Raw genomic sequence first — 14,270 nt, forward strand, 5'->3', positions numbered from 1 at the left:
TTGTACTTAAAAAAAAAAAATTGGGTGTTACCAAAATAAAAAATAAAATCCTCTAACCCAGAAATCAAGAACTGAAACCATAATCAAAATGTGTAGTCTTAGTAGGTTTGTATATATGAGGCAAAACATATGCATGCAATACCTCATTTCTCGAAAAAAAAATGGTTTATTTGATAATTTAAATCTCCCTTCAAACAAATTTTGTAATAGCTCAATCTTCTTTGATGTTTTCTAAAATAACTTTGTCACTTTTTTCCTAGACTGAGGTATCTGAAAAAAATATATAAAAGATAGAAGGAAGTGACCCAACACAGAACATATTTTCTGACATTATTTCTGTCAAGAATTGATTGGAAGAGAAAGCATGCCTGGAGGCAGAGGGATGGATTCAATGATTTCTTGAAGTCCTTGGCAACTGGGTATGTCTAGGATTGTAATTTTGATTATGTTTATTTATTAACATTTATACTCGGCCATTTTAGTTGATTAGCACAATGCAATTACTAAAAAATATGCAGCTAAAAGTTCTGGGAAATCTCTGTATTGCTAGGAAAGGCTAGTATGATATCATTTCAGATTTTCAATAATTTAATTAAAATAAACAAGCGTATTACCTCCATGTTACAATAGTTTCTTAGCATAGTTTACAATATGATAAAGAACCCAGACTAATTGCTTAAAGTAGGAGTAATGAGAGTTAGTAATCTCAAGTTCTTTGCTAATTACTTGCTGGACCCTTCTCTATTAATAAAACAAGAAGGCTATACTCTCTTCAAGTGAAGAAGCCCTAGGTGATCTGAATATGGTTGCAGTTATTCTCTGCTCTCTTCTTGTCCCTGATGGCTTCAGTCTTGTGGCTACAGCCTTCCTCCAGCCAGGACCAGACTTCAGTGGAGGCTGAGAGGGCAGTGGGGCTGCCCATCCATGAAGTGGACCACAACAGGGGACCCTCAGCCAGACAAAAGACTTTCTGTGTTATTGAAATGTTACCATTAGAGACTGATTCTTTGGAGGAAGATTTAAGCCTTGTTAAAATGTAAATTACTCAAAAACTTTGAACCTGTTAATTGTTATCAGCTACAAATGAATGAATACAGATTAATTTTCCACATCATTTCTTCAGAGCAGTGGTTCTAAACGTATGGTCTGGGGACCCCTGGAAGTCCCCAACATTCATTTGGGGGTTTATGAGGTTAAAACTGTTCTCACAATAATACTAATACATTTCTTACCTTGTTCATGCTCATTCTCTTGAGGGTACAGTGAAATTTTCTAAAGGTTACATGATGTGATATGGTGGCAATTTGAATGCAGAAGCAGATATGAGAATCCAGCTGTCTTCTATGAAGCCAGATATTTTAAAAAATTGCAAAAATGTAAAGCAGTGTTGGCCTTTTAATAACTTTTTGTTTTGGAAAATATTATTTTCATCAAAAGTATATTATTTGTGTTAATGTTTAATTTACTTTTGTTATTTTTAAAGTCCTAAGTATTTTAAATTTTTTTTCAGATTTAATTTCTAATATGGCAAATATTAGTGGATTTAACACACATAAGCAAAAACTCTTAGGGGTCTTCAATAATTTTTAAGAGTGTAAAGGAATCTTGGGACAATCAATGTCTGTTGTGTAGAATGTTGGAGTGGGGTGGGACCTTAGAAAGTGTTAGGTCCTTTCCCCTCATTTATAGGTTGAAAATTGATCCCCAAAGAGAGAGGGCGACTTACCTGATGTTCTGGTTACCTACTTCTGTGCTATAAACCACCCCAAAACTTAGTGGCTGAAAATATTTATTTTGCTCTCAAAACTGAAATTTGAACTGAGCTTGAAGGGGGTGACATCTCTGCTTCACATTATATCTGTAGCTTCAGCTGGGATGATTCAAACATCTGACAGCTGGAACAACTGGGGCTTGCCAGGCATCTCTCTCTCTCTCTCTGCCCTAGTGGATACTGGGGCTTCCTCAAAGAGTGAACATTCCACAACACTGGAGTGAAAACAACAAGTCTTCCTATGATCTAGCTTTGGAAGCCACAAGGTTTCCACTACATTCTATTGGTCAAGCAAGTCACTGAGACCAGGCCAAATTCTAGGAAAGAGAAGTTAGATTCCATCTCTCAGTGGGAGAAACGTCAAAAAATTTGTGGCCATCTTAAATCTACCACACCCGAGGTGCTATAATTAGCATCAGAAGAACTGAAATTAAAATCCAGCTCTCCTGATTCTTAGTGCATATGACAACTTCGACAGTGGTGCATAAGAGGAGGATGAAAAGAAAGAACCAAAGCATGGGGCATTGTGTGAATGGGGAGCTTTTCAGGGTGGGCCCTAAGACCCAAGTGAGTAGCGTGAGCATCTACAAGCCTGAAAAAGAGGCTGCTAAGTGGAGGACAGGATCATGGACTCTCTGATACAGAAGAGACCTTAATTCTTGCTTAATGTGCTTGGCTCTTTTCCTCAACCTGCCTACTAGTCGTCTCTGTCTCGATGATGGCAGGTTTGATCTGTGGAGCGGCCTGCCCCACCTCCAGGAGGCTCTGACTATTAGAAAATTCTATAGAGCAGAAATCTGTTTCCCGCTGGCTGGCTTCTACCCAGTGATTTCCTAGTTGTACCTTTATATTGCCTTAGGGTGATATTGCAAAAGGCTTTGATTTCCTTTTTACATGGCAGCTTGATAGCTATTGCAGCTTTATAGTCCCTGTTTGACTCTTTAATGTAGCTTTTAAAATTCCCCTACATGTCAGACCACTCTCCTCTAAACTACCCTAGTTTGTCAACTGCTGTTTCAAAGTATTCTTCAAGAAGGATCAGAGCAGTGCACTGTTGATCAACATCCCCATCGTGTTCTATGCACTTCTTTTTCTTTAACTTTTATTTTAAGTTCAGGGGTATATGTGCAGGTTTGTTATATAGGTAACCCATGTCCTGAGGGTTTGTTGTACAGATTATTTTGTTACCCAGGTATTAAGGGTAATACTCAGTAGTTATTTTTCCTGATCCTCTCCCTCCTCTCACTCTTCACTCTCCAGTAGGTCGCAGTGTCTGTTGTTGCCCTTTATGTGTCCATAAGTTCTCATTATTTAGCTCTCACTTATAAGTGAGAACATGCAGTATTTGGTTTTCTATTCCTGCGTTATTTTGGCAAGGATAATGGCTTTGAGAAATCCATGTCCCTGCAAAGGACATGATCTCATCCTTTTTTATAGCTGAATAGTATTCCATAGTGTACATGTACCACATTTTCTTTATCCAGTCTACAATCGATGGGCATTTGGGTTGATTCCATGTCTTTGCTATTGTGAAAGGTGCTTCAATGAACATATGTGTGCATGTGTCTTTATGTTAGCATAATTTATATTCCTTTGGGTATATACCATGTAATGGGATTGCTGGGTTGAATGGTAGTTCTGATTCCAGGTCTTTGAGGAATCATCACACGGCTTTCCACAATGCTTGAACTAATTTACACTCCCACCAACAGTGTAAAAGTGTTCATGGTTCTAATGTGCATAGAGAATTATACAGATCGAAACTCCTTTTCATGTATGCTTTACCAACTATGCTTCTAGTATTTTTGTGTGTGTCTGTGAGTGCTTGTTTGTTTGCTTAGTTTTTTACTCAGCTATGGAAATTTATATTCATCCCTAGAAATTTTCTCAAGAGGTCCAACTTGCCAATATCTTTTTGAATCCAGACTTTGTCACTAAAACTATTCATTGTCCCACTTAGTTTCATATAATCTGCAGATTCATTAAGTATTTGTTCCATATTTTAATCTAAATCATTGATTAAGATGTTGTACTAGACAGAACCCTGTGCCACTCCACTAGAGACCATCTTCTATGCTAACATCAATTTACTAATCGGCATTCTTTGGGTTCATTTACTCACCTAACTGTTGTTAATTCATCTAATGGTACTATTGTTTAGTCCGTATTTCTCCATCTTGTCCACAATGATATCATGATAGGCCTGGACAAATGCTTTGCTAAAGTCCAGATACATTATGTCTCCTGCATTCAGCTGCTCTCGAAATTCACTAACCCTGTCAAAGAAAATGAAGCAAATCTGACTCTTCCTCAAACACACCATGCACTTTGATGATTCTGAGACTGTGCTCATATTCTTTTCTCTGCCCAGAATCTTTTTCCATTCCACCTGTCTACTCGACTATTTCTGTTGCTCAGATGTCACCTCCTCAGTGAAGCTTTAGTCCTTGACTCCAGACATAATTATTTCATGCCTGGTTCATTTCCCCAAAGCTCTTTATACATAGCATCATGTCCCAGCTGTTTGTTTATGCTTATTCTCCTCTCCCTCACTAAGAATGAGCCATGTATTATTTAATAGATGTTTGATGACTTTAATTCAACTAGATCCTGGTGCCTACTAACAGTCGCTTCCTTTCGAAAATACTCATAAATCACTCATTCCCAAATCCAATCCAGCAAGCACAGTGTGCTCCCTAAGTACCAGTTCCCTAGAAAAGGAACCAGGGCTTCTTGGCAAAATGGCTGATGCCAGGTCCAGGCATAAAGTGTAAAAGATGAGCCTGGAACATCTTGGCATGCTAGTCAGTGAGGAAGCTATCAAAAGCAAGGAAGCTATCAAAGATAAAGAAACTATCGAAGATGATTAGGGGTTGTCAAAAACTGAGAAGTCAAACTGAAGAGGTTTCCATTGTCAAAGCTTGGATAATTTGATTAATAATTAGAATAATTACTGCAATGAAAGAAAATACATAAAATACGTCTAAACGCATGAGTTCATAATAATGGTAAATAAAAGGTAAGAAATCAACATTTATCCTGCCTTTTCATATCTTACCATACTAACCATACTTTAGGGACCCAATAATTGAAAAAGGAACTATTTTCTTTATAGAAGCATTCTAACTAATAAATTAACAAAGAGTAATATAATTAGAATATCACCATTTTACACCCACTAAATGAATGAAGTAATGTAGTCTAAGCCATGATGATCCATGGCTCCTAAAATCCTTAGGTAAAAAGCTGATGAGGAACTTTGCAATGGATGGTTCCAGCTGACAGCACCTAAACCCCACAGATCAGACCTTACATCCTAAAAGGAGAGACAACTAGCCTCCTGGTATGGTGCAGGAGGAAGTACACAGCACCACCTACGTGGTATCCTTGCTAAAAACCTGCACATGGCGCTATCAGGACTGTAGATTCAACTAGCAGTTTACAGCAATAATAGGATTTAGAGTGAAACAACTCCATGGGGAGGCGACTGTGGGAAATCCTAAGTGCATATGACCTGCTGCCTTCCTTCCTTTCTCTCTCATTCTTTTCTCTTTTCTCTTTTCTCTTTTCTCTCTCTTTCTTTCTCTTCCTTCCTTCCTTCCTTCATTCCTTCCTTCCTTCCTTCCTCCCTCCCTCCCTTCCTTCCTTCCTTCGTTTCTTCCTTCTTTTTTTTTTTGACAGAGTCTTGCTCTGTCACCCAGTCTGGAGTCCAGTGGTACAATCTCAGCTCACTGCAAACTCCGCCTCCTGGGTTCAAGTGATTCTCCTGCCTCAGCCTCCAGAGTAGCTGGGATTACAGGCGTGTGCCACCATGCCCAGCTAATTTTTGTATTTTTACTAGAGATGGGGGTTTCTCCCTGTTGGCCAAGCTGGTCTTGAACTCCTGATCTCAGGTGATTCCGCCCACCTCAGCCTCCAAAAGTGCTGGGATTACAGGCGTGAACCACCACAGCGCCTGGCCTGACCTGCTTCTTCTAAATAAATTGCAAGGAGGAAAAAAAAAGGGGGCGGGAGAGGAACCTATAGATGAAAAAAGACTTAAGAGCCACAAAAATCAAATGCAAGCGTGGACCAGGCTTGGATTCTGATTCAAGTAAACCAACTAAAACAAATGTTTGTGAGATTATCAGGGGAATCTAAACATCAGATATTTGAGGATATTAAGAAATTATTATTAATCCTGTTGGTATCATAATAGTACTGGGATTGTGTATTTTAAGAAAAAAGTCCTTATCTTTTAGACATAATACTGAAATATTAAATATAATTTCAGAGGAAATGATATGATATCTTAGATTTGCCTCAAAACTACCTAGTAGGGAGGCAGTGGAGGTTGGGATGAGGGGTGGAACAAGGACAGTTATGAATCAATTATTGTTCCATCTGAGTAAGAGGTTCTTGCTTCCTTATATTGTTCTCTCTTCTTTGAACATGTAAAATGTCCCATAATTATCTTTTAATCCAATTTAAAATTTTACCTAAAATTGTTATTGAACTTACAGACCTGTTTCAGAACACACTTTCCCTTTCTGAAAATTTAAGCATTTGCCAGAAGAGCAGTTTTTTCATTCCTGCCTGATTCTCCATGATACCACACAAATCACAGTCATGTGGCCATCACAATGACCAGTTCTCTTGGTCCTCCAGGACAGGGTTCTTGCAGAACTCATTAGAGTAGTTGGACCCTTCCCAGTCACTCTGTGCACATAAGGACCTGGTCTCTGTCACCAGTGTTCACACTAGTCATTTCCATTCTGAATCACATTCTCCTTGACAGAAAGGACAAGATTAAAATAAGAGTTTTGGGCCGGGCATAGTGGCTCACTCCACCTGTAATCCCAACACTTTGGGAGACTAAGGTAGGAAGATTCCTTGAGGCCAGGAGTTCGAGACGAGCCTGGGCATCATAGTGAGACTCTGCCTCTACAAAAAATTATACAAATTTTATACAAAAATTATAAAAATAGCCAGGCATGGTGGCATGCACCTGTAGTCTCGGCTACTTGGGAGGCTGAGGTGGGAAGATCGCTTGAGCCCAGAAGACGAAGGCTGCAGTGAGCCGTAATCATGCCACTGACAAAAAAAAAAAAAAAAATTTAAATTAGAGTTTTATTCAATTTTCTTTGTCATTTATCAACATTGAAAAAAATACAATTCCTTTTATCATCTGGCTCTAAACATACGCAAAAGGATCCTTTGTCATTATTAGATTTTTATTTTTTAAATAAAGCTGGACTGGGCTGGGCGTGGTGGCTCACACCTGCAATCCCAGCACTTTGGGAGGCTGAGGTGGGTGGATCATCTGAGGTCAGGAGTTCAAGACCAGCCTGACCAAACATGGTGAAACCCTGTCTCTACTAAAACTACAAAAATTACCTGGGTGTGGTGGTGTACACCTGTAATCTCGGCCACTCAGGAGGCTGAGGCAGGAGAATCGCTTGAACCCAGGAGGCGGAGGTTGCAGTGAGCCAAGATTGAGCCATTGCACTCCAGCCTGGGGGACAAGAGGAAAACTCCATCTGAAATAAATAAATAAATAAATAAATAAATAAATAATAAAGCTGGACTGGGCATTTTTCTCTATTTTTCTAGATCTCTGTTATTCTTAAAAATTACCTATTCCTGCTTTTCCTCTTTGTCATAGCATCACTAGTTTCTTTTGGCACTCTCTCCCCTTTCTTCAGAATTCTTGCTCTTTTACAATAGCACAGTAGAAAGAGAATGGGCTAAGCTTTTTTGATGGAACTATGCAATGTTGGTGAGTATTGGAATGCGGACAGTGTCATATTCTGCTCTACAAGTATAAACTGGTATCACTTTCCTGGAAGGCAATTTTACAACTCCAAAGCCTTTTTAAGTGTACTTTGTGACCAAGGAATTCCATTTTTAGGAATTAATCCTTGAGCTTCAAATCACTAACAAGTAAAAAAAAAAATTGATCCTAAGCATATGGATGTGCACAGAGATTTAGCTAAAAGAATGTCCAAGACAGCATTTTAAATATATTTTAAAAATTAGAAGCAACTTAAATATAAAAAAAAAAGCCCAAGGTTGCCTAAATAAACTATGGTTTATCTTGCAGTGGAATATCATCTAGCCAAAAAGATGACATGTCAGGATATTTTATGATATGGGGAGATGTTTATAACATATAATTTAAGGGAGAAAGGTTGATGTTTTTAAATTTAAAAAAATTAAAATTTTTCTAAAAGTGAGAAACATGAACAAAACAGTTCATAGAGAATGTTTCTCATTTTTAAAAAAAATGTATGCATGGAAAAAAGACTGAAAAATTATATGAGAAAGTTAAATTAACTCTTTTATTTTATTCTCCTTTCCTCACACATGCTATAACAATTTCCATAATGGATATTTATTATTTTAAAATAAAAAAAGGAAGTAATCAATGAAATAGGAAGAGGGTACACATGGCCAGCTTGGGACCACATCACAGTTTTCTCCCTTTGTCGGGTGCAGCCTGTTCTGGCCTGACCACCTCTCATCAGCAACCATTGACCTCCCCTTGGAGGGGCTTTGCTGCCCCATCTCCATGTGCAGAGACCAGGGGGCAACAGCAGTGACTCAGGGGGTTTTCAGCAGGTAGGAGGAAGATCGCTGCCCAATAGCTGCTAAAAAAGAAATTTGCCCCAAGAATGTGGGCCTGGCCAAGGCAAGGCCAAGAAGTCCAATCTGTCCTCAGCTCTGTCTCTGCAAGGGCACAGTCTGGCCCCACCCTGGGGTTGTTTAAGAGCTTGGCGGCTCACCTCTCAGCAGTTAACACTGTTCATTCAAGAGGTTTCCCTGGGGTTTGGGTTAAAGCCATTGGCCTCTGCTCTGCAGTCTCTTGTGTGACTCACTGTGCTGTTTTGTTCATTGTTATGTTCTACTTCCTTCCTAGCAGCCTCCCTGGCTCTTCTTAGGAATCTCTTTTCCTCCTTCTCTTCCTCAAGCCCAATTTCAATGATAAAGATTTATGAATAAGCAAGGGAGTTGGCAGTGTTTGTGATTAGAACCCTTAGCCTTAGAGTTCTCTAGACCGCAGTTTAACTTACCAGAGTAAACAAATCAGAGAGAGAAACAGAGAGGGGAGACAGAGGGAGAGGGAGAGGGAGATGGAGAGGGAGAGGGAGAGAGAGAGGGACAGAGAAAAAGAGAGAGAGAGGGAGAGAGAAAAAGAGAGAGAGAGAAGAAAAGAAGTGTGTGTTTTAAAATAAAAGAAATATTATCCATTGTATCTAACAGGGGAAATACTACAAATATGCATCACTGTGAGCATTTTATTGTCTTCTGGCTCCTAAGGTCTAGGACATGTGGTGCCTGTCCCTGAGTACTGGATTGCATTTGTCCTAAATTCTGAATCAGCTGAAATACACATTAAAATGCATGATGCTGCAGCACCTTACTGGCAAACCCCACAAACCTCCTAAAGAAAACAAAATGAGACAAACAAACAGCAGCACCAGTAGGGTCTTTTGAAAGCCCAGAAAAAGAAATATTTTTAAAGTTTTTGAATTCTCACTCATTTTTATATGTATTTCAAGGCTGAGTCGTTTAAGACAGTGAATGATTCCAGTGTTGCCGACATGCCTTTCAGTTAGCTCCCTCGCTGTGCTGACGAAGAATGCAAGAACGTGTTAGTGGAATTAATTCTGGATACGATGGAGGCAACATAGAGCCCTTGAGTACCAGGACCAAGGCAGCTTTCTTGTGGGTGGACGAAATGGGCATCTTTGTGGTGTGACAGGAACAACATAGGAAAGCGCTGTCTAAAATAGCTGCCCCCACTTCTAAAATACCTGCTGTGTCACCATCAGTACTTTCTTCCTCTGTGATACCGGGCTCTCAGTATCGTCACTTGAAAATACACCTGGCGGGGATAACACACAAAATCCTAAGACCATCATGGAAAGGATGGAGGAACAGAAGACAATCATTCTTCTCTCTCTTGTTCTTCATGGAGCCCTCTTTATGAATCTCAAAATACTGCTTTGATTTCCCACTATACACACTGTCCCTTATGTCCTCTCTTTCACTAAGAATATATGTAGAGAAGGTTCCCAGACAACCCCCTCTCCACCAAATCAATGAACAGAATGTTAGGACTGAAAAGAATTTCACAAAATTTTTATTCTGATCCCTGAAGCAATTAGGGTCTTTCCTCAGCTTGAGCAGTGGCAGGTCCAATGGCCAGTCCATCCAGTGTGAGTTCTAGACCCTGCAAGGTCAGCACCCAAACTTTCTTGTGGTGTCCCCGCTTTCAAGACCAGCGGCTCCCCTTCCTCTCAGACGCCTGCGGTTCTTGGGTTTGCTTCATCTCAAAAATTAGCTTTCAAGACACTATCTAAACCACTTCTACTCTAAAGTACAGATTTCTAGCACATAGTAGGTAACTAATAAATATGGGTTGAATGAGTGAATGAATGAATGGATAATATCATCAAGTGCTGCCAAACCCAGAGAAATATGTTATTGAGGGTCACTAAACCCAAGTTACTGAAGTGAAGGTCTTGCCAGAAAATGTGAGAGAGGGTTTTTGCTTTGAGGTATCTTCCTGGGTCCCCTGAAATCCCGGCACTGTGCAGGACTGTAGGTCCTGCCTGCGCTAAGACTCTACTTCTCTAACATCTCTTGCACCCCTTTACTTCTCTTTATCCTATACTGCTATTCTCTGGCTGAAAAATCTATTATTCCTTGACTAGCATTGTGCCACAGCCTTCTAATTTATCTCTTGGCTTCCCTTTTCCATCATGCCCTCCTCCCCAAATCACATGACCTTGCATCCATAATCCTGTAGGGTCTGATTCCAGATCTACTGCTCTTATCTTGTATTTCATCACACACCTCTTGGTGTGTTCCAGCCCCTATCAATTCTGCTCTAACCAAAAGCTAAACTGAACTTAGAAATTCTCAAACACTCTACGCTCTCTCTGGTTTTGGAGTCTTTGACTGCCGCTAACATACCGGGAAACTTCTTTTCCACTTCATCACCATTTGCTCACTGCCACTCACTGCTTAGTACCCAGTATAGATGTCACCTCTTCCAGAAGCCTTCCCTGAGACTCTAAGGAAATATATGTCCATTGTGTGTTGGCTGAGATCTTTACTTCATGGTGTCCTCACTCTGGAACTCAGGCTAAAAAAGCAGCCACCATCTGGAGCATAGAAGAGAGCAAAAGAGGGAGGGTGGAGACTTGGATGCTAGCTCTCAAAGCCTCCACCTGGAAGTCACACTTTAACACTTCCATTCAATTTTCATTGCTCAAAGTCAGTCACATGGCCATATCTAACTTCTAGGGGGCAGGGAAGTGAAATCACACTATATGCCTAGAAGTGAAGAGAAACAGAAACGTTTGTAAAACAACCCTATGATTTACATATTCAAGTAAGTAGAGGCCTGGAAAACCCCCAGTGGATCTGATAACCTTACTGAAAAATATTTAATTTGCATGAGGGTAGTGGAAGCCATATTACAAGAAGCTATGGAGTGATTGAGAAGTAAAGAAATAATGATAGAGAGAAGAGATAGCTCCTTCAAGATGTTTGACTGTAAAGGGCAGATGAGAGGTAAGTGGTGGTGGTGGGTTGTGGCCAAGGAAGGATAATGAGTTGGCTGGTAATTTGTATGAGTGTGGCTTCAGCATGTTTAGAAAACAACAGGATATGTCCAGACGGGCAGATGAAAGTTTGAAGATCGATGAGAGAGGAAGAATTGGGTAGGATCCTTGAGCTAGTGGAAGAGATCAAACTCCAAAGTATGATAGAGGGATTGGCCTTAGATGAGACTAGGCTTTCCTCCTCCAAGTAGCAGGAGCAATGGAAAATGAGTGAGTGCCGAAGTTGATCGATTTCTAGATTGAAACATAAGAGGTTGAGGGAATTCTTGTACAGTGGCTTCTCTTATCATAGTGAAATTCATTTATATAAAGCTGTCATAATGTGTTCCACTTAGAGAAATTTAGGAAATCATTATAAGAAAGAGAGAGAGAGAGAGAGAGATGCTCCTTTGTAACACTTGTGATTTCCTAGAACAATGGTCAGGAGGATGTTAGCATATCTCACCTCCACCCCACCCCCACCCCTGTGCCACAATTGAGCCCAATTTTAGGCACCATGGCAGTTTTAATTTCCAAATGCAGTGTCCTAAGCACATGTATGAGCCTGATGAAAAGTGGTTCATCTATAGTAGTTGGAAGTAGGAGTTTGAATATAGCTGTTAAATGAAAATCTGTTTCTGCCCAAACTTACCCAAAAATATACTGAGATATTATTAACTCTGAAGGCTTTGCCCTTACTGTCTTCTTGTCTTCAACCTGAAAATGATTTCTCAGCCCATACTATACTCACACAGCTCAGGTCATTGCTTGGCTAAGAAAGATAATCTTGTCTGACCATTTTCTTTGGAGTGTAAGAAGATGCCTTCAAGATCTTAGGACATTGATACCTTAGGATGCTGCTCCTCCAGTTATTTTGGGAGCTGCTGGCTCAAAAAAATCATAATCCTCTCTGCAAGTTCTCTTCTGCACCCTGCAAGATTGGTCAGGGCCCATGATTACTTTTTTTCCTCCTTCTTCAAATAGGTTTCTTTTTTTTTTTTCCCTGGGTTTAGACAGAGAGGGCTTCCTGGCTAATTTAATTTTGGTTCCCCTTTGTTACAAGCAGATGTCACTTTTACATCTGTGTCACTTTTACATCAGATGCCCCATGTCTCTCCCCCACCAGCCCAGCAGATGTTACTACTATTAGCCAAACTCCAGCAAAAAGGTAACAGGCAGCCCCTTCTGCTAATTATAGCATTGTGGGAGTGAAGAGAAGGGGAGAGGAGGAGTGGAGTGAGGCTTTGAAATGTCCTTAAAAGTTCTTAAAAGAATGGATTTTGGAGATCTGTACACCATCACCTATATAACGCATACACATGGAGTACCTTCAAAGTTAACCCAGATACAGAAACATCATCTATGAGTTAGCCATAAAAGTTCAACCCAAACCCACACAGCTAACCCAGGGCAAATGCCTTTCAAAGTGTGATCACCCTGAACATACTAACATTACATACAAGATAAAGCACCATATTAATTATGCATAAATACTGTATATAATATTATAAGACAAAACATAATTAACCTATCTAATACAAATATACCTTCCAGTAAATTCCTAAAAAATAAAATTTTCTGCCTGGTTGCTTTCTTTTCTCCCATTTGGTATCCTAGAGCCTGCTTTTTGATTTAGCCTACCCTCTTCCACATGTATTATAAACATGCAATATGAAAAATGCTGTGTCTATGCACCATCTAAATTTCAAAGTCAAGTGTTTAATATACAATTCAAGGAAACTTACTAACATCATCATCATTGCCATCATCATAATACTGGTGGCTAACAGTCACTGGATTCTTTCCATGTGCCAAGCACTGTGTTAATTGCTTTGTATACGCTATTGTCAATCAGTTAATAATTGTTAGTCTCACAGTGCCAGGAGGTTAGTTACCAGAACCTCAAAGAGTTTCTATTATGAAACGTGTATCATGGTTGCTACGCAAATGGAAAATGTGGTGGAAATTCTAAAATGCTAGGAAAATGTAGTGGGTCATCAGATGTGGGGCTGCTGTGACTGGTATGCTTTCTGTTCTGGGGAAATGGTGTCCCAGTAAATTCTGTCTAGGTTATTTTCTAAGTGCAGGTGAGTGGGAAAGACTACTGTCTGCAGAAATCTTTTTGGAGAAACCCAAGGACAAATCTTGTCTATTCATTCTCGGTTGAGAGAAATGTTGGTTCTGAGTTGAGTATGCCAGACAGTGGGCTAGCTGTGCTGGGATAATTTGGATGCAGCATCAAATAAAGCAATCAAAAAGAAAATTCCTCTGAAACTCTCACTGGTATTTAATATTTTATTCATTCCCATGTTATTGTGCTTCGCCTGCGGTAAAACAGCCTCAAAACAGCCTCCTAGGAGTGAGGCATTAGGAGGCTGACAAGCATTTTCCCATGAATCGCTACTACAATACAATGGCATTTTGTTTGCTGTTTTGTTTCCTTGTCTTCTAACATTCTTTCTGACTTTCAAGGAAAAAAAAAGAAGAAAAAGAAACCCTCCTATGAATGGTGAAGAAAAGGAAAGAAAAGTTTCTTTTAAACTTTCAACCTTTTTCAGTTGGTATTGAGTAGCATGTAAACATTTTTTTTTTTTCCTGATAGTATATATGCTGGTCATCTCTTCCTTTTTGGTGCTTTAAATGGCCTTTTCCCCTCCTTTTATCACATAACATTGCTTTTCCATTATTGATTCAGAAAATCGGCAGGGGGAAAAAGTCAACCGTGTACGCATACTAAGAAAGGGAAGGCAGAGGCAGATGGATCCAACTCATCCATCTATCCATGTGGTCATTTATCTATCAATCCATCCTGTTACCCACCCGCCTCTATTAAAATAAATAGCAGGCACTGTACACATTGCTGGTTGGCTGAAGTTGTGATCTGGACAAAAGGTCTGTTTGGGGAA

The 14,270-nt window shown here is 39.7% G+C and overlaps 1 long non-coding RNA gene across 2 annotated transcripts; it reads right to left on the reverse strand.

Annotated features, from left to right (window-relative positions):
* Window positions 1–9,318: 9,318 nt before the first annotated feature.
* On the reverse strand, window positions 9,319–13,230 carry LOC131381745 (uncharacterized). Of its 2 annotated transcripts, none has more exons than XR_009210648.1 (3): window positions 13,110–13,230; window positions 10,807–10,923; window positions 9,319–9,638 (listed from the first exon to the last, which is right to left on the reverse strand). It is a non-coding gene; the product is annotated as an uncharacterized LOC131381745 (long non-coding RNA). The 2 variants fall into 2 exon arrangements; XR_009210649.1 differs by having other exon boundaries at window positions 10,791–10,923.
* Window positions 13,231–14,270: the final 1,040 nt, after the last annotated feature.

The sequence above is a fragment of the Hylobates moloch genome, unplaced genomic scaffold (assembly GCF_009828535.3).
Source record: "Hylobates moloch isolate HMO894 unplaced genomic scaffold, HMol_V3 SCAFFOLD_17, whole genome shotgun sequence".
Classification (NCBI taxonomy): domain Eukaryota; kingdom Metazoa; phylum Chordata; class Mammalia; order Primates; family Hylobatidae; genus Hylobates; species Hylobates moloch.